This window comes from Canis lupus, chromosome 11, assembly GCF_003254725.2.
Source record: "Canis lupus dingo isolate Sandy chromosome 11, ASM325472v2, whole genome shotgun sequence".
NCBI classification, from domain to species: domain Eukaryota; kingdom Metazoa; phylum Chordata; class Mammalia; order Carnivora; family Canidae; genus Canis; species Canis lupus.
In genome coordinates, this window is record NC_064253.1 from 38674728 (window position 1) to 38697733 (window position 23006).

The following is a 23006-nucleotide window of genomic DNA, read 5'->3' on the forward strand; positions in this document are numbered from 1 at the left end:
TCATGACCTGAGCCACCCAGGTACCCCTCCGCCCCCCACCCCGCCCTGCACATCCCAGCCAGAGCTCTTTATATAGTGGGTGACCATCAAGACTTTAGTCAGTGTTCCAAATCTTGTGCGTATACACACACACACACACACACACACACACACACACACACACACGTACACTCACACACAGCCTTCCTCTAGTTCTGACTCTCCCAGCTCCAGGCCTCTATAAGTGGGAAGTTAAACTTTCCAGCTAGGCACAGGGGGACACCTTCCTTCTGTTTCAACTTTCAAGATTCATTGTCTTTCACTGAGCATGGAGAAAAGAATATTTGAAGTTTTTTTTATGTGTTTTTTTAAACGCATTAGCTCACTTAAGCTTTTACACAGCTCTTATTTAGTTGGTGTGGTCATTGCCATCTTTCAAAAGAGAAAGCAGATTCTTCGTAAGGTCACATTGTTGGAATATCAGTTAGCTTTTACTGTTACAAACCATTCCCAAAAGCAGTGGCCTGAACTACCACCATTGATTTAGCTGACCATTCTAGCAATTGTCTGCCTCTCAGCTGGAGTGCTGGGAGTAGGGAAAACCAGTCACACAAGCTCACTAGTCCTTCAGAGGCTGGCTGGGCCTTGTTCACTTGGTACCTTGGCAGGATTCCAAGAGGAAGGGTGAATGGAGGCAAGGCCTCACAGAACTGCTACTGCGTCTATCAGAGTGGGTCATGAGGTCTGCCCAGGGTCAAAGGAAGGTAAAGTGGACCCCAGTTTTTGGTGAAGGAGCTGAAAAGTCCTAGGGCAAAGGGGTGAGCATACAGGGAAGAGAAAAGAATGGTGTTCACTTTTGCGATCTGTTGCAGTCGTCAGGTGTTGGTGGTAGGATTTAATTTTTGATCATGAGGATAGCATATACACAGGAGAAAAATCCCAAATGAGGAAGAGTCTCTTATTGTTGGAATTGGAGAACTTTCTAATCATCTAGTGCCATCCTCCACATGTAAACACCATTAGGAGTTTACACATCCTGATATAATTTTTTTTGTGCATATACAGGTAGGGGTCTAATGCACGTTATCCTGCACTTTTTCACGTAATAATGCAGCTAAGAGCACTTTCCATAGCAGCACAACCAGAAAGGTTCCATTCCTTTTAGTATCTACATAGCAGTCAACCGAATAAAGGTTCTGTTTTATTTAACCACATAACTTAGTGGTGGATACTTAGGTTACCTGATTCTAGTTTTTGTTATAAACACTGCAATGAAAATCCTTGAATATCTTCCTTCATATATATATGTAGACTAGGTCCCTGGGAGTGGAATTTCTAGATTAAATGCCAGATTTGAGCCTTAATTTTTCCCAAAGCACATGACATTCCCAAGATGGGTCTCTGGCTACAAGTGTTCTTCCAGCCATTCCTAGGACTAGAAGCTAACTTAGAAACCATGGATGCCTGGGCACATGTGCACATGTGTGACATGTTTGTGACCTCTTCACACCCATTCCTTCCTGGAAAGGCTTGAGAAGTCCTGACTTATCTGTTAAGCTTTTCCAAAGTCATCCAGATAAGTGGTCTTAAAAAATAAAACCAAAACCAAAACGCCCCAAACCAAACAAAAAACAATAAAAAACACCTCATGAAGGAAAAAAAGACATGATTTTTGTTACAAGTCAAGGAAAAAATAATCCTAGTAACAAACGTGAACACACAAAATGATAGGCTCCATTCAAGGGAAGGCCTAACGTATAAATGAAGATTTTATAATCAGTGCATGTACAGACGTGGCAAAATGGTTCAGCTGAATCATCCCATGACAGACTATAGGCCTGTTGTCACATTGACCAATTCTAGTACAGGACTTTGTTATACTGAATGTTATGTTTAACAGTCTATGAACATTTAGTAGCAAATATACCATGGGGTAGTTTTTTTTCCTCCATTTTTGAATATTGTTTTTGGGTTTCTTCATGGAATCTTAGTCCCCCACCCCAAACCAATTTGGAGGATTGACCTAGATCATGCCTAAGTTTAAGGCATGCAGCATGATGGCTTGATTTGTTGTGAAATTACCACAGTAGATTCAGCTAACATCCATTGATCTTATAGATACAACAGAAAAAATATGGAAAAAAATTCTTGTGATGAGGGTTCTTAGGATTTACTCTTAACATTCCCATAGATCATACAGCAGTGTTAGCTACAGTCATATTGTACTTTACACTTATTTATAACTGGAAGTTTGGACCTTTAGACCACCTTCCTCTAATTCCCTCTTCTACCATGCTCCACCATTGGTAGCCACAAGCCTGATCTCTTTTGTTTTTGTGATTCCTCATATAAAAGATCATACAATATTTGATTTATTTAGCAAAGCACCTTCAAGGTCCACCCACATTGTTGAAAATGGTAGGATTTCTGCATTTTCTTTATGGCTAATATCCTATTGTATCCTCATGGATCTTGAGATCCACATGCCACCTTTAGGGATGCTAGCTGGAGACCTGAATTTTTATTAGGTATATATAGATTTTATTACAAATAGATTGGGGATGGTCAAAATCTGGAGGTGACATGCAAGCATACTCCTACCTATATCTCACAGTTCCTGATTATATCCTTGAGTAGATGTAACCAATAATCCTCCAGAGGGGAACAACAGGGGGTTCATTTCTGTGATGTGGGGCGTGTCCATTTCAGGGCTGTTCTGGAAGTAGGTTAAAGAAACAGACTCCCAGTGAATACAGTTTCAAGAAGTAATTACTTTGGGCAGCCCCGGTGGCGCAGCAGTTTGGCGCCGCCTGCAGCCCAGGGCGTGATCTGGGGACCCTGGATCGAGTCCCACGTCAGGCTCTCTGCATGGAGCCTGCTTCTCCCTCTGCCTGTGTCTCTGCCTCTCTCTCTCTCTCTCGCTCTCTGCATCTCTATGAATAAATAAATAAAATCTTAAAAAAAATTACTTAATGGTTTGAGTTCTTTAGAGAATTATAGGCATGTCCCTCAGACTTCAGAGAGGGAGGTACCCAATCTCCTACCTATTTCTTAATGACAGGGGCTGTGCTGCTGTCAAAATGTAAAGTTCTGAAATGTGCCTATTTTTATAGCTCAAGAAAGAATGCTGCTTTACCCCACAGTACACTGAACAGTAAGGAAGTTAAGGGCTGACCACTGTGCAGTCACACTGATTTCTTTATTTGCTTGTTCAACATTTATTCATTGAATGCCACATTGCACCAAACACCATGCTGGCTGCTGGAGGTAGAAAGCTAAAATTCAGATGCAGCCTCTCCTTGTATTGGTCAGCTCTGCTTATATGACCAACATCCCAAAACTTAGTGGCTTAAAACAAAAACCATATTTAAGGTTTTTTTGTGCTGAGGGTAGCCAGCCCATTTTTCCGAGCTTACTCAGCATCTGTGGCCAGCTAGGGGGCTGCTGGTCTCAGTGGTGCTCCGCTGGGGGGGCTCGTGCTTCCAGCAGCTTGGTCTAGACTTACTCATGCAATGGCTAGGTAAATTCCAAGAAAACGAGTGGTAGCCTGCCAGGCCTCTTGAGGATTAGGCTCTGAACTGACATGATGTCCCTTTAGCCATTCTATTGGTTAAATCAAGTCAAATGCCAGGTCAGATTCCAAGGAGGAGTGAATACCTCTTGCTTGCCATTGCCAAGGGATTTGGAAACAGGGGAATAATGGCTGCTTTTTGCAAATGGTCTAGCTCAGTGCCCTTTGGTCTGGTTGGGGGGGTGGCGGGGTGGGGAGTCATAATAAGTGCTATTTAAGAGTCTCCCCTCTCTCACCCCCAATCTCGATCTCTAACATGTTTACATTTTACAGCACAGAAATCTAGTGATTCCAGTTAAAACACCGAGTCAAAGGTCTGTTGCAATGCTAACATTTCTACTTTTTAATCTATAAGGTAACCATGAAGCGGTTGGTCCTAGGGCACAGTAGGTAATGGATTTTAAAGGCAGGCATGTAAGGACATAAATCAACACTCAAATTGTTCTAGGTTTTGGTGAAGTACATGGTTTATCGGCATACATACATACATACATTTCTTTAACTGGAGACAGAAAATCGTTTTGTTAAAATGATGTGAAACCAATGAAAAGAAGCCAGAGCCATGGCTATAAAAGAGGATTTTTTTTTTTAAACTGAGGGGCTTCTTTTTGACTTCAGAAAGTAAACACCAGTGAAAGTATGTGTCAGTGACGCCAACACCAGATGCACCTCAAATTCATTTCAAGTATTCATTATGTGACACGTCTTCCTAGCCCCGCCCTCCAGCGGAGGGACAAAGCCCCATGTGAGTGTCCTCAAACTGTGTGCCTAAGAATCACCTGGTAGGGTGGGAGGCAACTCTTATTAGGACCCTACCTTCCACCCTTGTATCCTCGTAATTCTCCCAGGTAACTTTCATAGGTTGTCAGAATCACAGTCGGAGGCTCACGGATTTTATCTTGGAGAAGCGTTAGTTCCAGAAACAAAGCTTTTAAAAAATGAATTAGGGCTGTCAAACTTGCTTCTCCTCAGGCAGAAAGGATTAACCCTTTACTAACCTCATTTTCCTCATCTAAACTTATGGAGAGCCTGAGATCTACAACAGCAGTAACTCACTAACCAAAGACCAAAATGCCTTTCAAAAAAAAATCCAATTTATGACAAAGGGGAGCGACTGCAGCTGTGATTTGTGGCTGGGCACAGTGCTTTTGTTTGAATGTCCTCCAGGATTGTAGATCTGTACCATGGAGTACAAAGAGAATTTGAGTCCACCTAGTTAGACTCCATTCTATGGACGAAAGAAGCTAAAATAAAGGGGCTGCTCTAAAGCAGCTAAATGAGACTCTTACCCAGGGACTAACACCCAGGTCCTTCTGATTCTTTAAAAATGGTTAGCGTTCTCAAAATGTGGACTCTGCAGTGCTCCATCTACTAGGAGTACTTTGAGTGCTTGTTCTCTGGTGAGGCAGCCGGCCTAGTGGTAGAAGACCAGATCTTCCCCCCCTGCCAAGCACTTTCTTAGGGTCCCTTTCTGACAGCAGCGCATGGGATTGGAGTCACGAGACCCAGGACCAGATACCTTAGCCCAGGCCCGGACGCCGGATGCAGTGCCACACCGGTGACTGTCAGGAGATCCGTGGGTGGGCGTGCTGGATCTCCCGGCCGTGCCTGCCAGCCTCCCTGCAAGACCTTCACACCTGCTCAGAGTCGGCCCGGTGCTGCCTACGCTTCCACTTTCCTCCTCTTTCCCCCCATTAGGCATCATTAATCCATTATGACAGTTATTCCAGCAGAGTCAAAGCCTGGTTTCCGAGTGTTTCTCAAGACAGCTCTGTGGGCAGCCTCTTTGGATCAGCCAGGCAGTGAGAGGAGGCCTGCTTGCAATCCTGCTTCTGAGTGATTTTGTGGAAGAGTCCTTCTGAAGTGGCCATCCCAGGGAGCAGGCCTTACAGGATGCTGGGGAGGGAAAGAGCAGGGTCATGGTTCCCGAACAACATGGCTGTTGCTCAGGGTTGGCTTCCCGGAGCAGCCCAGGTACAGAGTGCTGGCCTCCAGGGGGCCATTTGAGTTCCTTCCCATCCTATCTCCTCTGGTCCTGCGTATGTGACAAAGACCCGAGGGGACCAGCTGGACCTGTTTGCAGCAACAGTGACCCCACTGATGGGGATCAGACTGACATTCTTGGCTTTCCTGGTGTGATTCTCAGCCAATTGTGCTAGCTTGTGACCAACAGAAAAAAAAAAAAAAAAAAAAAAAAAAAGGCTTGTTATTCAAAGTAGAGTCCAAAGACCAGCACACTGGCCTCCCTAGGAGCTTGTTAGAAACATAGAATCTCAGGTCTCATTCCAGACCGACTGAAATACTAATTCAAAGTAATAGGTTAACAAGTCATACGGGTGATTTATATGCTCGGGACAGTGAGATGCAGTGGTTTCGAAAAGTCACCATAGAGCACAATGAGACTTCAGACTGGTAATTTTTTTTTAATGGTCTACTGTGTGCCCAGAGAGGTGGACTCCTTGGTAGGTGTCCGTCAAGCATAGGACAGGTCTGGTCTTTAAAGGTAGCTCAGTGTGTGCAGAGGCACCAGTAAGAGCATGGATTGGCTTTGTGACCCACGGTGTTTTGGAAAGAAAACCTTGTTTTGTTCAGGCTTTTTTTCTTCCTTCCTCTGCTATTAATTCTTTAATCCTTTTATGTTGCTCTTCACTGCTTGGGTCCTAACATTCAGCTTTCAGAATTTCTTCCAACACTCTTGGTTGCTCGATTACCTACTACTTTACCACCTTCCTGCTGGCTCAGGGTTTTGACCGAGGCTCTGATTTTTGCAGAGTATATGGATTTGGCTTTTCTCTACCTCCACTGTTGTTGATTTGCTTATCACTTTCAAAAGGGCCCAGAATCTTAGGCAGTTCAAAAGGCAAATAAGGTTTGGAGCAGAATTGTCTAGTGGATTCTATTTGCTGACAAGAGAAGGCACGAATCTCATTCAATTGGTGCCTGAATTGGGAGTCCTTCACCTGTTCTGGAATCTACTGAATGGCCCCTTGGGCTGGGAATCTCATCTAAGCAGCCACTGAATGGCCAGGTGACAGATGGCCAACTGTGTTAACCAGGAGATATGCCCTATAATCTTTTCTGGGCATAGGCTTGTTTAAGACTGCCAGCTTAGAAGATTGCCTCGCCCAGCGCCAAGTAATGGCTAGATTGCTATAATGCCTATGGTTCATTGCTATGAATCAACCTCCGTGTTGTAACCATTTGACCGGGCCCTCTTAATATTTAGAAAAATGACGGTTGTAAGAAACAAGCCAGGGGGTCTCCAAAAATCTGTCAAATGGCAAAGAGATTAAATGCTAAGATGTTACATATGCCTTCACTGTCCTCATTCAGGCCATTAGTTGGTGGCATAGGGTATCTCCCAGCTGCCATCCCTGGCTACTGCCGGCTGCCAACAATTGGAAAAGGTAGGCCTCTTTTTTTTTATTATTATTTTTTTATTTTATTTATTTATTTTTTATTTTTTTAAGGTAGGCCTCTTTAAATCTGAATAATTGAGTCAGGATTAACGTTATTTCTTTTACTCAGACACCTTAAGAATCTGTCAGCACTTCCATTAGAAGGTTAATGAGTCATAGGATTGTTAGTTATACCAAAATTCTTGTGTTTACTTTTTTTTCCTTGGGGTTATTTGGGTGAAGACTTCCATTCTTACAGCATTTTTATATTTTTATGCAACACCAGATGATCTTCACTGTGCAACAGCTTAGCCACCAACCACATGTGGCCTACTTAAGACAAGGGATGTACTCCCTTGTTGTACCATCCACATTTCACCTGCTCAATAGCCAGAAGTGGCTAGCAGCTACCCATAAAGGACATTTCCTTTTTTTTAAAAAAAAAAGATTTTATTTATTTATGCATGAGAGACACACAGAGACACAGGCAGAGGGAGAAGCAGGCTCCATGCAGGGAGCTTGATGTGGGACTCGATCCTGGGACTCCAGGATCACGCCCTGGGCCAAAGGCAGGAGTTAAACCGCTGAGCCACCCAGGGATCCCCCAAAACATTTCCATCATCAGGAAAAATTCTTTTTGACAATACTGACAATAGCACAGAATTTAGAACATGGCTGAATCTTCCAAAGCTCATTTCTCCTAAGTAGCTGAATGACCTTGGGCAAGTCATTTTATTTCCCAAAGGGCTCTTTCTCCATCTGTTAATCCTACCTGCCCCAGAGGGTAGCTGTGAGGAATTAAAGGTGGTGGTTGTTCTGAGACGGGGGCTAAATGCTCACTGTTGTTCTCCTGCCCAAACAACCTCTCATCCTTTGCCCCTAGATCACCTGCATCACTGGGAGCCTGGTCTGAGCTTTGCAGTCTGGCCAGGAGCTGAGAGTATTGCCCAGGCAGGCTGAGGGAGCATCTGGGGAAGGGAGGAGTTTGGCTTTTCCACACCCTCACATCCCCCCTCCAACCAGAAGGTTTTCCTTAGATCTTACTCCTTCCTGCCCTCAGTTGTTGCAGGCAACCAAGGGTGTGTGTGTGTGTGTGTGTGTGTGTGTGTGCGCGCGCGCGCGCGCGTGTGCAATCAGTAACCTTTGTTATTTTGATAGGACACCCAAGTTTCAAATGAATGCTTCTAGAGCAGGGGTGCCCAAATCTAAGGTGCATCAGAATCAGCTGGAAGGTGGGTTCAAACAGTTTGCTGCCCCCACCTCCAGAGCCGTTGAGAATGTGCCCTTGAGTTCCCACCTGCTGCCTGCCTGCAGCTGCCATGGAGTCAGGGAGGCTAGGCCGCCTTGATCAGCAAAGATCAAGTAGCCTGTATGCTCGGGTTCCGGGGAGAAGGCCCACAGGCACACGCTTGAGGGGGTAGGTGTTCTTTGTACCATGGTAACAATTATGATTTTATGCTTAAAGATTAGGAAACCCCTATTCTGGATCACAGAGGACCATCTCAAAATCAGCAGCAGCATGGGATTTCGGGGCCTGCTTTTGCGTGTACATCACCAGAGATTTCCAAAACTGGTGACCTTTACCTTTGGACGTAGTGTTTGCCTAACTGGGCTCTGTGGACGAGGTCTAGGAGTCCAGGAAGCCTCAGGTTTTGAAAAACAGTGGCCTGGTAAAGCCCCCAGCAAATGCAAGGTCTTAGCAGGGTTTTTCCAAAGAGACAGCTTGTGGCATTTTGAGCAAAAGGATGTTTCCCGTACTTCCCAGGAAATTGAGCATCGCTGGATCTTGCCCATTAAATGCCAGGTGGTGCTCCAGCGTCACGATACAACTCCAAGCCATTTGCAGAGGTTTTCAAATCCCCCGCGGGGCTGGGCTGGGAGGTGGTCAGTCCTGATAGCTTTTAGGTGAGAACCATTGAGATCCCAAAGACCATCAGGTTTGCCTTAAGACAGCTCAGCCTCTGCCCTTTCTGGGTGGGGGTGGGGGTGGGGGTGGGGGGGGGGAGGACCCTACTGGCTGCAGCTAGCCCCTCGGAGCTCCTGGGGAGGGGGCTTTCCTGTTACTTCTAGGCCTCCTGGTAGGACATGGAGATAGCCCATCTTCAGGGCGCTCTCAATGGGGCCACTTCACAGTCGACCGTTTTGCCTGTAGAAGGCAGTGGTACCATGAGCTTCCTGGTTGCATTTTAAAGATTTGAGAGCTAGAGAGAGCAAGCACAAGCAAGGGGAGGGGCAGAAGGAGAAGCAGACTCCCTGCTAAGCAGGGAGCCAGATGTGGGGCTTGATCCCAGGACCAGGACTGAGCCACCTGCTGCATTCTAAACGTGTGAGGTGGTAGGCAGGCTAACCTCTCTATTCCCTCCCCCACTTCCTTCCCCCACTATTTTTTTGGCAGTTACCCCAGAGGTATTTTCAGAGTGCCCCTGCTGCTGGCAGGGATAGCCTGGAAGGATGCCTGGTGAGCAGCAGCAGTGTTGGCTGGAGCCCCAGCTGCTCTTTTGGGGTGGTGTGGCAATGCGTAGGGGCTTGGGAAGCCTGTGTCCACTGCCCTCTTAGCAGGCTTTCATCCCACATCCCCCCTCTGGCTTTCCTGCCCGGCACCCCCTCCCCACCCTGTGCTGCTGCTCAGGACAAACCTGAGTCAGCCTCTTGTCCTTAGAGCAGTTCCTGCTACACTATGGCAGATGTCAAAGTGGCAGAAGATTGTAGCTGCCCTCGCCCCCTACTCCAACAGATATAGGGGAAAATATAGGAAGAAAAAAGGAGAGAAAGGCAGGCAAAGATCTGAGGGGCGGAGATGGGGCTCTGTGGGCTGCTTAAGACCATTCCGCTGCAGAAATATGAAGAGGACACATGAAGGAGTCCCCTTAGCTCCCTACTAGGATAGTTCAGAATCTTTGGATTTAATGTTGCCTTAGAATAAGAACATTTTTCCTTTTTTTAAGAATCATCCTAAAGCTTGAGCCTGCTCCTTTGCTAGAAGCCAGTTTTCCTAAGAGGGTTTTCCTCTAGTACTTCCTCCCCTTGGGCATGCTTACTCCTGCTCTGGCTCCCACCACTGGCTTCCATTTATCTTCTTGCTGTGAAACAGGCAGCACCTGTCGTCTCATGAGTGCCTCCTGGAGCTCCCAGAGGCTGAACCTCCCTCGGAACCACCTGGAGGGCTCTCTGGGGTGCTCCCAGGAGTCCAGGTGGGTTTGGGGCTCTCATACCGTAACTCAACTCCCGTCCGTGATGAAGGTCCTGGAGTGAGAGCCAGGACACACGAAGTGACTGACATACCTAAGATCCAAGATCTCAGAACAGCTTCCTTCAGAAAAAACTCATCATCGTGGATGCTAAAATGGGCTCAGGGCAGTTCTGGAGTTGCCTGGACCCCCCATGGTGGGGAAAAGTCTACAAGCAGTGGCCTCAGGATAGCCCCCAAAGCTGGGGGTTGCAGCAGAAGCGGTCAGGCCTTGAGAGTGCCTAGAGCTGATCCCCAAAATCTGCGTCAGGTGCGCAATTACGCAGGTGGAGGCCGAGTGGTCTCAGGCAGCCTGACCTCCTGGCTCACCGCCTTCTCCCTCCTCCACTTTACTTTCACTTTTTTTTCTTTTCAGTATGTGTAGGATGGGCCACCACAGCTTCCTCTGCTGCCTCTTCATCCCCACCAGAACTTTCCTCCTTTCACACTGTGGCGCAAATGACCCGTGACAGCAGAGAGGAGAGTGCCTAAGAGCTTTCTCCCAGCCACCCTCCCCGGATAATTGTTTATGATGGAAAATTCCAGTCCCATAAAACCAGAATAATACAACGAACCCCCACATCTCCATCACCCAGCCTCAACAATGATCAACTCCGAGCCAATGCAGTTTCTTCTATACCGCCCACCCCAAAGGGGCATTTTGAAGCAAATCCGAGACTTCATTTCTTTTCAGTATGTGCAGGACGGGCTTTCTTATTCTTTCTTTCAAAAGATTTTATGTATTTATTCATGAGAGATACAGAGTCTGATACAGTGGGGCAGAGGGAGAAGCAGGCTTTCTGAGGGGAGCTCCATGTGGGACTCGATCCCAGGACCCCAAGATCTCGCCCTTAGCCGAAGGAAGACACTCAACCCCCACGCCACCCAGGCGTCCCTGTGCAGGACTTTCTTGAACCTCGGTCTGACCACATCACATGCTGGTGAAGGGCCTCCGGTGGCCTGGGACAGTCCAGCTGGCTTGGAGGAGTTGGACAGGGCTCTCTGCAATCTGCTGCCACCCATCTGTTCATCTTGCTTCCCTCCATCCCCTAGCAGACCCTACCGATCCTTCTAGCCCACATCAAATATTGTTCCCCCAAATGCCACATTTTTTTCCCCTCATCTGTCACTTGGTACATGTTCCTCTTGCGAGACTTACCACTCTATCCCCCAAGCCTCGGTCAGGGCTGGCTTTTGTCTGCAGCTTTCCCTGAATTCCTAGAGGGGTGGATCGGGCCCTCCACTGGGCTCCAGTCACACACAGACATCTGTTTACAGCACTTATTTATCAGAGGGATGCTGCTTACTGTGAGGTAGGCCCTGCTCTAGGGGGTATTCTAAATAAATGGTACCTGATTTAACCCACAGAAAATAACTCTCATGAAGTCACAGATGGGAAAAGCGGGGCGCAGAGAGGTGTAGGTCACCCAAATGGTAAGTACAGAATTAGGGTTTTCAACCCAGGCCATCTGGTTTCTTACCCACCCTCTGAGGCTGCTTATTCTAGTACAGTCTTGTATTTGTCACATATGTGTCGCTCTCTGCCAGCCATGAAATCTTTGAGAACAGGGCTGGGGCTGCTTCCCCTGGGGCACCCAGTGCTAATGCCTGTATCTGGCGCCTTTTAGGCTTGAGCATGAAAAAGTATAAGGCACTCTTCCTGGTCGTTTGGAGAAACTCCAAGGCGTGACTCCTCCTAGAGCTGTTATCATCTCCATAGGATCAGGGCTTAGGCTTAACGGGATTCCCAGTCTTCTTTCCACCCAACACGGGGTGCACTCCCTTCAGCGAGGGCTCCCTATGGCCCTCACCTGGAAGAGCACGCTTTGGCGAGGGTGGAGGGGCAACTGGACCGGGGGCTGGTTTTACTGAGGAATTTGAAGATGCCTGCAGGTGTTTTGGATATGCCCTTGGGGCGCAGCCTCTTGGTTGAGAATCACTGAGCTGGAGAGATAAGCTACTAAGACCAAATTTAGGCAGCAGTCTTGGCTGGAGGGGGAGCTTGAGGACCCTGGGGACAGAGTCTCTCCCATCCTCCTTCTATCTCCCAGCCTCTCCTAAATGCCATTCCTGACCTAGGAATGGTTGATCTCGGCCAACTGGAGTGACTAGTGTTACTTTTCATGTGGAAAAAATTTTTTTCTTTTTCCCTTACGTCCAATGGAATTATTCCAGGGATTGATTGCACATTTGAGCAAATTCCTGCAAGCAGACAGGAAAGCATGAATGTTTACAACCTTCTCTGACCTGATTCTATTTCAAGGACACGGGTCATTAGCGGCTGGCAGCAGGGAGAGCTGTATGCATACCTTCCAACAGTTTTGTAACCAAATTTGGGCATAAGTTGTTGTTGTTTTTTTTTTTTTTGGTCCTTGAGGTGGTGTTATTATTTACTGGAAATTCTATTATCAAATCCTGGCAGCAAAACCTTTCTTTTCTTTCTCCACAGTTCTCACTAATTGGAAGCTGCCATCATTCACTGTCTTGCTATAACCTAACTAATGACCTAACCTAAGCCTTTTAAACAAGAGGTTTCTTAGCACGGTTCTCCAGCAAAGACGATGCACAAAACAAAAACCAGACCTTAGTATCCAGTTCGGAGGCTTTATAGTGTGACCTCAGGAAAGCAGCACTGCCTGTTTAGCTCTCATTTTCCTCATTTCTTAGTTGGGCTAGGATGTAACCATTCGGTTTTGCCTTGCCTGCCGGCAGATCTGATGGGTAGGGGCTGCCTGGAATGCCTGGCTGGGAAGTGTAGCGGGAAATGGTGCTATGATGGATTGTTGATGTCTGCTGAGGGTGAGGGAGCATTAGTGACATAATTCACCAAGTGTTTGTCAACTCTGGGTTTGCAGCATTCAAGGTCTGTCCCTGTAGAGATACATAGAATGTGTTTAATGTGTGAGCTGGCCCTAGAGGCAAGATCCACCAGGCAGGAGGTTAGTGTTTCAGTGTGTCACTCGTAGGTATAGATCCCCAAAGCCTCCAAGAGATGTGGAGACCCTGAGGGGTTTGTGCATCTCAGAATGTCTTATGTACTAGATGAGTCTGACACCTGCTTCGTACGTTGTTACTAATCAAGCTAGGCTTCTAGATCCCCAGGTCCTGGGCACAATGCTGAGTGAGGGTAAGTGGGGGGACTGGGCTCTGTGGCATCCCAGTAAGAGATGGGCTTTCTATGTGTGTAGTATTAGAGTCCTGGACAAACAATTAGGATTCTTGTAATCTGTAAGATTAGAAAGTGTCCAGATATCCCAATAAAGGACCCATTGAAGACGTCTTCTCAGTCTTAGTGAGGTTCTAGAACTTGTTCAAAGTCACATGGGATGGGAAGGACGGAGCTGAAAGACACCAGAAGCCTACAGTGGGGGTGCCTAGGTGGTTCAGTCCGTTAAGCATCTGCCTTTGGCTCAGGTCATGATCCCAGGGTCTTGGTCTGGAGCCTCACATCAGGTTCCCTGCTCAACAGGCAGTCTGCTTCTCCCTCTCCCTCTGCCTGCCGATGCAGAGTCATTAAGTAACCTACAGGTAGGAAAAGGTAGATCAAAGTCACTCTTTTTGACAGTTCTGAACTCTGATCACTGCATACTTTATATCAAGAATTCTGTATGTTTAGGGATGCCTGGGTGGCTCAGTGGTTGAGTGCCTCCCTTCAGCCCAGGGCGTGATCCTGGAGTCCCGGGATCCAGTCATTGGGCTCCCTGCAAGGAGCCTGCTTCTCCCTCTGCCTGTGTCTCTGCCTCTCTCTGTGTCTCTCATGAATAAATAAATAAATAAAATCTTAAAAAAAAAAAAAAAAAAAGACTTCTGTATGTTAAGTAATTGTCAATGCATTTGGACCCCAGTATCTCCATATTTGTGACTAGGGAGTACCTTTTTTTTTTTTAATTCTTAAAAAAAAAAGAAAAAACAAACATTAATTATATAATTATATGGGTGTTTTGTAGGCCAATTGCTAACATAAATAGTTGCAAAGGCAATTTGTTTTTGTAACTTATTTTTATTCTTACAAATCTAATTTGATAAAACCTAATAAAATTGCTCATGTGAAATATTTTCCTTTAACACTTTATAGATTAATCAAATTCATACCACAGTAGGTTTTGTTGTTGTTTAAATAGAGAGTTCTCATGATTTTAGTCTTACACAACTTTATGCTGACATTTCATTCAGAAACAAGTTTAAAAAATGGTATTATAAACACATGGGGGTAGTAAAAAAAAAAAAAGAAAAAACCAATCAGAAACAGCAACAACAGAAAAAGCCATGCAGAGTTGCTGTGCATTAGGAAATCATGTGTTTTTGCTGCTATAAATCTTTACTGAGAACAAACCTAAAAATTAGTCCTCCTAAAAGGTGAAAAAATATAGCAATTCCAGGTTTTTTTCCTTAGCAACTATGGTTTTTTTTCTATGCAGTGGTTTGGTTTCTTTCTTTAGCAATGTAACCTCCAAAGAGGTTTTTTTTTTTTTTTTTTTTTTTAGCAACGTAACCTATGGTTTACTATGGTTTTTTTCTTTAGCAACATAACCTCCAAAGAGTACAATATATTATTGAGTTGCAAATAAGAAAATTGGTGGCAAACTTAAATGTTCTTGGTGAAATTTAAACTGTAAAACTGTACTAATAAAAACTGGGTTCAGTCCAAATAGTGGAGAAGATTGTTAAAAAAACAACATTCAGTTGAGTACATTTATTTTTTATTCTTCTAATTTTTATTTTTATTTATTTATTATTTATTTATTTATTTATTTATTTATTTATTCTTCTAATTTTTAAAAAAGGTTTTATTTATTCATGAGACACACAGAGAGAGGTAGAGACACAAGCAGAGGGAGAAGCAGGCTCCCTGAGAGAGCCCGAGGTGGGACTGGATCCCGGGACCCTGGGATCACGCCCTGAGTGAAAGGCAGATGCTCAACTGCTAAGCCACCCAGGCTTCCCTAATCCAGTAATTTTAAGGATCAGATTGGCTTTATTGAACAACTCCTGGATCAGGCAACAATCCCATCTAGCGGGTAGAGGGGAGCTTAACTCAGCTAAACAAGAGAAAGGTTTTTAAAGACAGAGGGCATTAAAAGAAAATAATTGATTAGCAAGGAATGAATTGTTTAGATAGGCTGCCCTCTAAAGGGTGGTGGAAGGGGTCTATCAGTAAATTTCCTAGTATTGGCCAGGAAATTCCATGTTGACTAGTTAAAGATTACATTCCCAATAGCTATTCTCAATAGCAACTATGGTGGGTAAAATTTTTGATATGGTTACAAAACAAAACATAGTTGATGAGTTGAATTCCTGTTTTATTTTATTAATATATTTTTTAAAGATTTATTTATTTATTTTAGAAAGAGGAGTGAGTGAGCCCAGGAGAGGGGCACAGGGAGAGAGAAAATCCTGAAGCAGACTCCTCGATGAGCGGGGGCTCGTGGATGCCAGGAATCTGAGAGCATGACCTGAGCTGAAATCAAGACTTGGGTGTTTAACCGACTGAGCCACCCAGCTGCTGCCCTCTATTTTAAAATTTATACAGAAAGCATGGTCTCTATGAAAATTTCAATAAAATGAAAATGGTTAGAAATTGTTCTCCATGGACAACTGATCACACATTTTAATCAACCTAATGTAAGTTGCCTAAAATCAGCACTGATGAAATTGACATTAATGTGTGATGAAAATATTTACAGTCTCAAACATGGATCAAAAATACCATCAGGGGCAGTAAACATAACTGTGTTGTATGCAGCATTAAAATGTTTGGGCCTTTTCACTGCATATAAAGAGTTCCTAAATCCTCGTCTCTGAGAAGTGGGATTCATTTTGGAAGGAAGGAAGATGAGAGGAAGCATGGATTTTAAGCTTTCCTTAAAGTTGATTGTTTGCCCGCAGCCCATCCACTATGCTGACAGAGAAAAAAGACATTGAAATCTCCCTCTGGGGAGAAATCCAGTCATCAGGACAATGCCAATGGATATTCATTATGGAGGTCACCTCAGAGCATGATTTTGGGGATGTGCTATTCCATGGTTGTGGCTTGCAGAAATTCTTTCAAGAGAATGGCCAAGCTTTGCCCAAGGAGAGACCCAGACGCTCAAGAGAGGCAGACCCCTTAGACACAGATTATACTTGGTAAACTGCCGATACTTGTAGAATGGGCTGAAGGAGGAGTCCTAAGGTTTAGCTTCAGTAGTTTCTGTTCATATGGAGGCCATTTAAAAATTGAGGCCAAATGAACTTTTCCTGCTTGAATTTTTACCTCTGCACTTTTGTGGGTGGGGGCTAGAAGGTGTGTGTGTGTGTGTGTGTGTGTGTGTGTGTGTGTGACAGAAAGAGACAGAGAACACAAGAGAGCTGAAAAGGCGACCATTGGCTGAAGTCTACTTGACACTGTAGACTGCATTCTACTTGACAGAACCATAGTGGTTCTCAAGGGGTGACTTTGCCCCACCCCTACTCTATCCCTAGGGTACATTTGCCAATGTCTGGAGACTTTTTTTCTGCTTGTTGAACCTTGTACCTAATGGGTATAAAAAGCCAGGGTATACTGCTACACATCCTATAATACGTAGGACAGCACCCATCAACAAATAATTTTCTAGCCCCAAATGTCCCTGGTGCCAAGGTTGAGAAATCCTGTGGTGAAGACACCAAACTCAGTGAGTTGCAGCTGGTGTGCTGGTACTTTTTTATGGAGAAGTGTAAATTTAGGAATGCCAAAGGAGGCCCAATACTTGATCAACTTTGGTGTTTTCACCCTGTCTAGTGGCCTGTGTGGCCCATAATTCTAAGTCCTAGGACTTGGGGTAATTATGTAGCTCATGGAAGAAGGTAAAAAGTAATGTTCAAGAGCTCAAATTTGGGTAGTGGAAGGACTCAGATTTAGTTTAATATTCTGACACTGTGTGACCTTGGGCGTGTCCCTGAACAACTTGGGGCTTCACATTTCTATTTGTAAAATGGGAGCAATAATGGTACCCAACTCAATGAGTTGTTATGAGGATTAAATGAAATGTATACAGAGCATTTAGTATCAGTGCATATGCAGAGTTGTTAATAAAGGGATCCTTGGGTGGCTCAGTGGTTTGGTGCCTGCCTTTGGCCCAGGGCAGATCCTGGGGTCCTGGGATCGAGTCCTGCGTCGGGCTCCCGGCATGGAGCTTGCTTCTCCCTCTGCCTGTGTCTCTGCCTCTCTCTCTCTCTCTCTCTATGTCTATCATAAATAAAAATAAATAAATAAATAAATAAATCTTAAAAAAAAAGTTGTTAATAAAATGTTTGGATTTGTGTTCAGAACAGACAAGAAAGTTATGAATGGAATGAAGAGTCCAACCAAGCAATAAAGAGATTATTTGAATACAATCCAGAGGTATAGAAAAACTGGCTATAACCCAGGTGGGGCTCCAAAATTCACCTGTTCAAATGCGGATATACAACTTTGAAGATTTCAAGTTAAAAAGAGTAATTTTTTTCCCCCCCTCCCCCCCAAAAAAGTAATGTTAATGAGGCTCATTGGATTGCAAAATTAAACCCCAGCCCAGAGGCTTGGGCTTGGTGAAGAAGGAAAGAGGCTCTCTACGGACAGACATGAAACAGAATTTGACTCACAGTCTGAGAGCTACATGATTTCTCTTGGCTCCAGTAGAGTCATCTTGTATGTGGGGATCACAGGTCATGTTCTGGGCTCCACTCTCTAAATGATAAATAATGCTATTGTGACTCCGGCTGTCATCTCATTCTGCCAGAGATGGTAGGTCCACTCATTAGTAGGCAAGATGATATTGAAATACAGCGATCATAAAGTAAATAGAATTGATAGCATTCATATTTTGGTGTGGTTTAGGAATAAGTTTTATAATCATTGGGATATTTTGCGTGCGTTTGTGTTAAGATATTTCAAATATATCTGGCATATCAGATAATCGGATTAAGATTTGAAATGTATAATTTATATTAGACTCGTGACGTTAATTTTAAAGGTACTGTGGACTTTTATTGTTTGCAAATAGTACTTAAATGTAAATGGTATAAAATTTTAATTTTTTAGTATAAAAATTTAAATATTAAATGGTTTACAATATTTTATTTGTTTGACAGATTAATAAGAATCACCGAAGTGCATAGGAAGATTTTGGTTTTTAGGTTTGTAATTCCATCAGTCTTTTGGAGTTACTTTAGGGTATTGGATATGTTAACTGTGTAAAATTTTAAAAGTGCCCGAGGGAATTTAATTCATGAGTGAGGTTAACTTTTTAGAATTTAATCTTTTAAACTTATGAGTTAATTGAATGTAATAAAAAGTGACTATGAATTCTTATTTTTACATAAAATATTCATAACAAGACTTCTCAATTGAACTTAAAGGCTCAGGGAACATTAGGCCTTTAAATGTACAATTTCCATGTATTTAATTAATGAAATACTATTATTAGTATAGTTCTTTCAATGTATGAGGTTCTGTCAGACTTTTTTTTTTTTTTTAATTTATTCATGAGAGACACAGAGAGAGAGAGAGGCAGAGACACAGGCAGAGGGAGAAGAGGGTTCCATGCAGGGAGCTTGATTCGGGACTTGATCCCAGGACCCCAGGATCACTCCCTGGGTCAAAGGTAGACGCTCAACTGCTGAGCCACCCAGGTGTCCCTTCTGTCAGACATTTAAAAGCTCACACGAGGGACTCAGGTCCTGATCCCAGGGTCCTGGAATTGAGCCCTGCTTCTGGCTCCCTGTTGCGGGGGAGTCCTACTTCTACCTCTGCCTCTGCACCCCCCACCCTCTGCTCTTGCGCACATGTGCTCTCTCTGTCAAATAAATACATAAAATCTTAAACAAAAATAAAAGCTCAAATGACATTAGGAAGCATTCAGTAAGTGGTAGTTACAATGAACAGTAAGTATTGCTTGTCTTTTTGTCTCTTTGAATCTGTGCAAGGAAACTTCTGTGACTGTGTATCTATTGCTTGATATCCTGAGGGTCCTGATTAGCTGAAGGTAAGGATTATTCCAAAAAACAAAACAATGTGGGGTTTTTTGAGTCAGTAATTTTATTACTATTATTTTTCACACCGAGGAGACTTAGTTACATAAAGTGATATTCTATGAGTTGATTACCAGCAGGAGAAGCACAAAGGTGTGGAAAGCATAACAGGAACACAGTGAGGAAACGCCCTTTGTCAAGTGGAGTCCATGTGACAGAACACATTACTGCAAACAGCCTATGTACAAATAAATATAGCTTTCCGTCTATGTACAGACATATTCACAGAGAATAAACTGACGCGAAATCTCCATACATCTGTCATCCAGTGAAAATTGCACGTAATAAACAAAACACACAGAAAATGACAAAAATAATTCAGAAGTGCATCAGCTGGAGTCTTGCTGGGGGTAAAGAGAAGGGTTAAAATGCTTCTTTAAAATGGAGGCAAACAAAGGAAGAGCGAGATGACATCTATCCCTAAAAAGATCCTTTACAAAAATGGCATTCTGATATTGTTAATATAATCTCTCCAAAAAAGAGTTTATGTGTTCTAGGGCAAAAGTCTTTGTTGGGGTCAGTGGTGACCACATTTTCTCTGTTTTACCAATATGCAAAGAACAAAAGTATAATTTATCTTTCCTCTAGTGCTAGTGGCAACTTAATTAATCCAGGAAGGTAGCTTTGCTACTCCAATTTTTGATGGCTCCATGAGACTGCAGATTGTTTGGAGATAAAAGCTCTTGCTTCTCGAACTTTCTCAGACTCGAGCAGAAGACACACTTGAGATAGGTGCAGGGCACAAATACGGACTTTATGTGCAGAGTTCAGCAGGGCTGTATGTCAACAGAGGCTCCCTCTTCTGGATAGAGTCTCTGCCCTTTGGAGAAACTCTTCGGACCACAAAACAGTCCCCAACAAGAACGTCACTGGCTCTGGGCCTAGACACTCTGACTTAGGGTAAATGGCCATTTAAGCATCAAATTGGTGGGGTCGTTCAATTTAATAACCATGTTTACTCCATGTTGAGAATTTAGGGGTCCAGTTGTGGTGAATATTTCTAGGCTCTTAAGTGCTTTTTGGTTATTCTTTTAGCTTTCCCTCAAATTACATAGAAAATTATGATAAATGGAAATATTAAAGTTTCTAGTTGTGGGGAAGTCTGTGTATAGGTAAGTAGTCTACCACACTGGTCAGAACATGTGTATTTTAGCAGAAAGGAAATGCATTATGATGTCTGTTATTTGCCGTGTCCTCCCAAGGAAGGTTTATATTTCAGCACAGGAAATTATTGACAAATTGTATATCTATGTTTGCCATTTTTATAAGGGAACTTCTTAGGCCCATCCCACATTTATATATATAAAAACTCAAACAAACCTTATGTTTCCCAGGTATGTATTTACCTAATTATCCATTTCACTCTCTGTATAGGTGAACCTTGCTTTACATAACAAATGGATTCCTGAAAAATAGTAGATCTATAATTTAGACTTTCAATATAGTATCAGAACTTGCTGTTTCAAGAAACTATGTCACAAGCTACTTTGAAGATGAAGAATGCTTTTGTGAAATGAATAATTTCTTTCATTTGCAGAGTTTTATTAAAGTACACATTTAAAGTTTATCAGGTTAGGATTGTCTAGAACAATAATTGTATGCAATAAAAAACAGAACAGATAAACTCCAATTTACAATAAACAATACAAAACAGGAATGACTCATGACTGCTTATTGATTGACTATATTCAGAAGCCCTGAATATATGTATTATTGGTATTTTATGGCTTTAATTAAGACAATTGTCTCTTATGAAGTACTATAAAGTGCAATATTAAAAAATTAAAAACCCAAAAGGCATCCATTGTCCTTCAGTTTTATCCTGATGAGAAGAATTGGAGAATCATTTAATTAAATGGCAAGGAATTATCTATCCATACTGCATGCATGTAATTTGATCCTTAAAATTATTTAATTCAGGGATTCAGACTTAACTCATTCCTTTGTGTGTGTGTGTGTGTGTGTGACATGATTTTAAAAATTAGCATTCTCTTTCAGGTAATTCACTGTTTAAGAGAACTGTCAGTCCCAAGGCCTTTGTTACTTACGGATCCATTATAAAGGAACATGCAGCCCAATACGTGAGAATGCAGAACCAAATTCCTGTGCTTTTGCTGAACTGTAGCCCACTTTCCTGGGCCAGGACCCAATCTACAGCCACACAATTCCTATCCAACCTAGTACCCAAGGAAGGAAATACACTACAATACTGGGTGATAAGAGGAGGACCAACATTTCCCCTATTTCCTATGTAAGTGAAAGCATGAATTCCTTTTGGTATATCAAAGCAAGTAGAGTTTCTGAATGATCTCCAGTGGTGTCTCCCCCACTCTGAGTTCTTTGTGAGCGTGGAATTATGACAGTAAAAATGAAGCCCATGAACTTGACTTCACCAGGCCTCATGATTATGCCACACCCTGTGTTCAAACTTTTCACCCCTGGATAAACGCCTGTTAGTGCTGTTGCACCAAGGCCTACTGGTGCTCTAAACTCTAAAGGTATTTCTGTGACTCTACTCTTTTATGAATGTGAACTCTGTTCACATTGCAGTAGCAATCAGGAGGGATTTTTTCCCCCTGAGAAACTGCCAAAGACATGAAACAGAAATTTTTGGGAGGAGGGGCCCAGTGTTTTTGAATATTCACATTAATGAAGTGGTGGACAAATGCTCAGTAGACTGGCCAAGAGCAAGCAGAATCTGGAAAGGGAGAAAGCTCTGAGTCCAACCTGGACTTGAAAACTGGAAGCGGCCCTAGAAATAAACAGATGGAGACTCAAAGAGGCCAAGTGGAGAGTGGCTCATAGTAGGCAAAATGGTGAATCAAATGCACTGGGGCAGGCCGAGAGGTGCACCCGCTTTAGCTAAATGTCTCGGAGAAGAGATCAGAAGTGATAGGGTACAGAAGATGAATGTGAATTAGCAATGTAGTGTGACTTTGTAAAAGTAAGAGCAACAGAGAAGTTCAGCAAAAGGGAGCAAAGCAATAGGTTTGAGACTGTAATTCAGCCCTGTTCAGACTGACCTGTGTCATGATGAGTCATAGGGTTCTATAATTTAGGAGTAACATAAAGCAGGTAAAAACGCTGAGTAGAGAAGAACTGGAAGAATTAAGAGGGTTAGGAAAAAAGGACTCTGAAATAAAGCTCTAAAGATACTTTTGATGAAAACAGATAAAGGGTCACATAGTGGGGACTCCCAATGATGTGAGAGGCACATAGTGAAGAGTGCCCAGACCCAGTTCTTTTCCATCCCCCAAAAAGACACAGGTGAAGTCACCAACTTGTTGGGCTAGGGTAAACCTGCTGGTTGTTAATACTTGATGAAACCTGGTTCCATCAGGAACCCCTATGCCAGGACCCCTCACCTACAAAAGAACTGTCCTTTTGATTAGGGTGATAGGTTGGACGACCTGTCTCAACAGAATTAAACCTTTGGCAAACTCAACACAAATTCTATGGCACCCTTTCAGACTTGGGTATTCATCTGTTTTTGTTTTTTTGTTTTTTTTTTTGTTTTTAATTCTTTCAGGTTTTCAAGTCTAGCAATCAATCATCTAGTGAAAGTGCTCTGGCATAATTTGGGGATCCATGCAGTGCCCCTTCTACAACTAATTTGAACAGAGTTTTCTCTCCAGCAGTAATTACAAGGTCATTTTTGTCTCTAAAAGAACTGGCCGACTTGTGGATCCACTTATCATTTTTAGCTCTCTCTTGCTGTTTTTAAAGGAAACTTTCGCCAGACAGATGAAAGACCACTGTGGAATGCAAGTGGTTCTGAGCAAGGCTGGTCCCCCAGGGGTGC

General features: G+C 43.4%; 1 long non-coding RNA gene across 1 annotated transcript; it reads left to right on the plus strand.

The window, feature by feature from the left end:
* Positions 1–15410: 15410 nt before the first annotated feature.
* On the plus strand, positions 15411–21000 carry LOC112650494 (uncharacterized). Its single transcript, XR_003130235.3, has 4 exons — positions 15411–15796; positions 17463–17563; positions 17663–17918; positions 19100–21000. It is a non-coding gene; the product is annotated as an uncharacterized LOC112650494 (long non-coding RNA).
* Positions 21001–23006: the final 2006 nt, after the last annotated feature.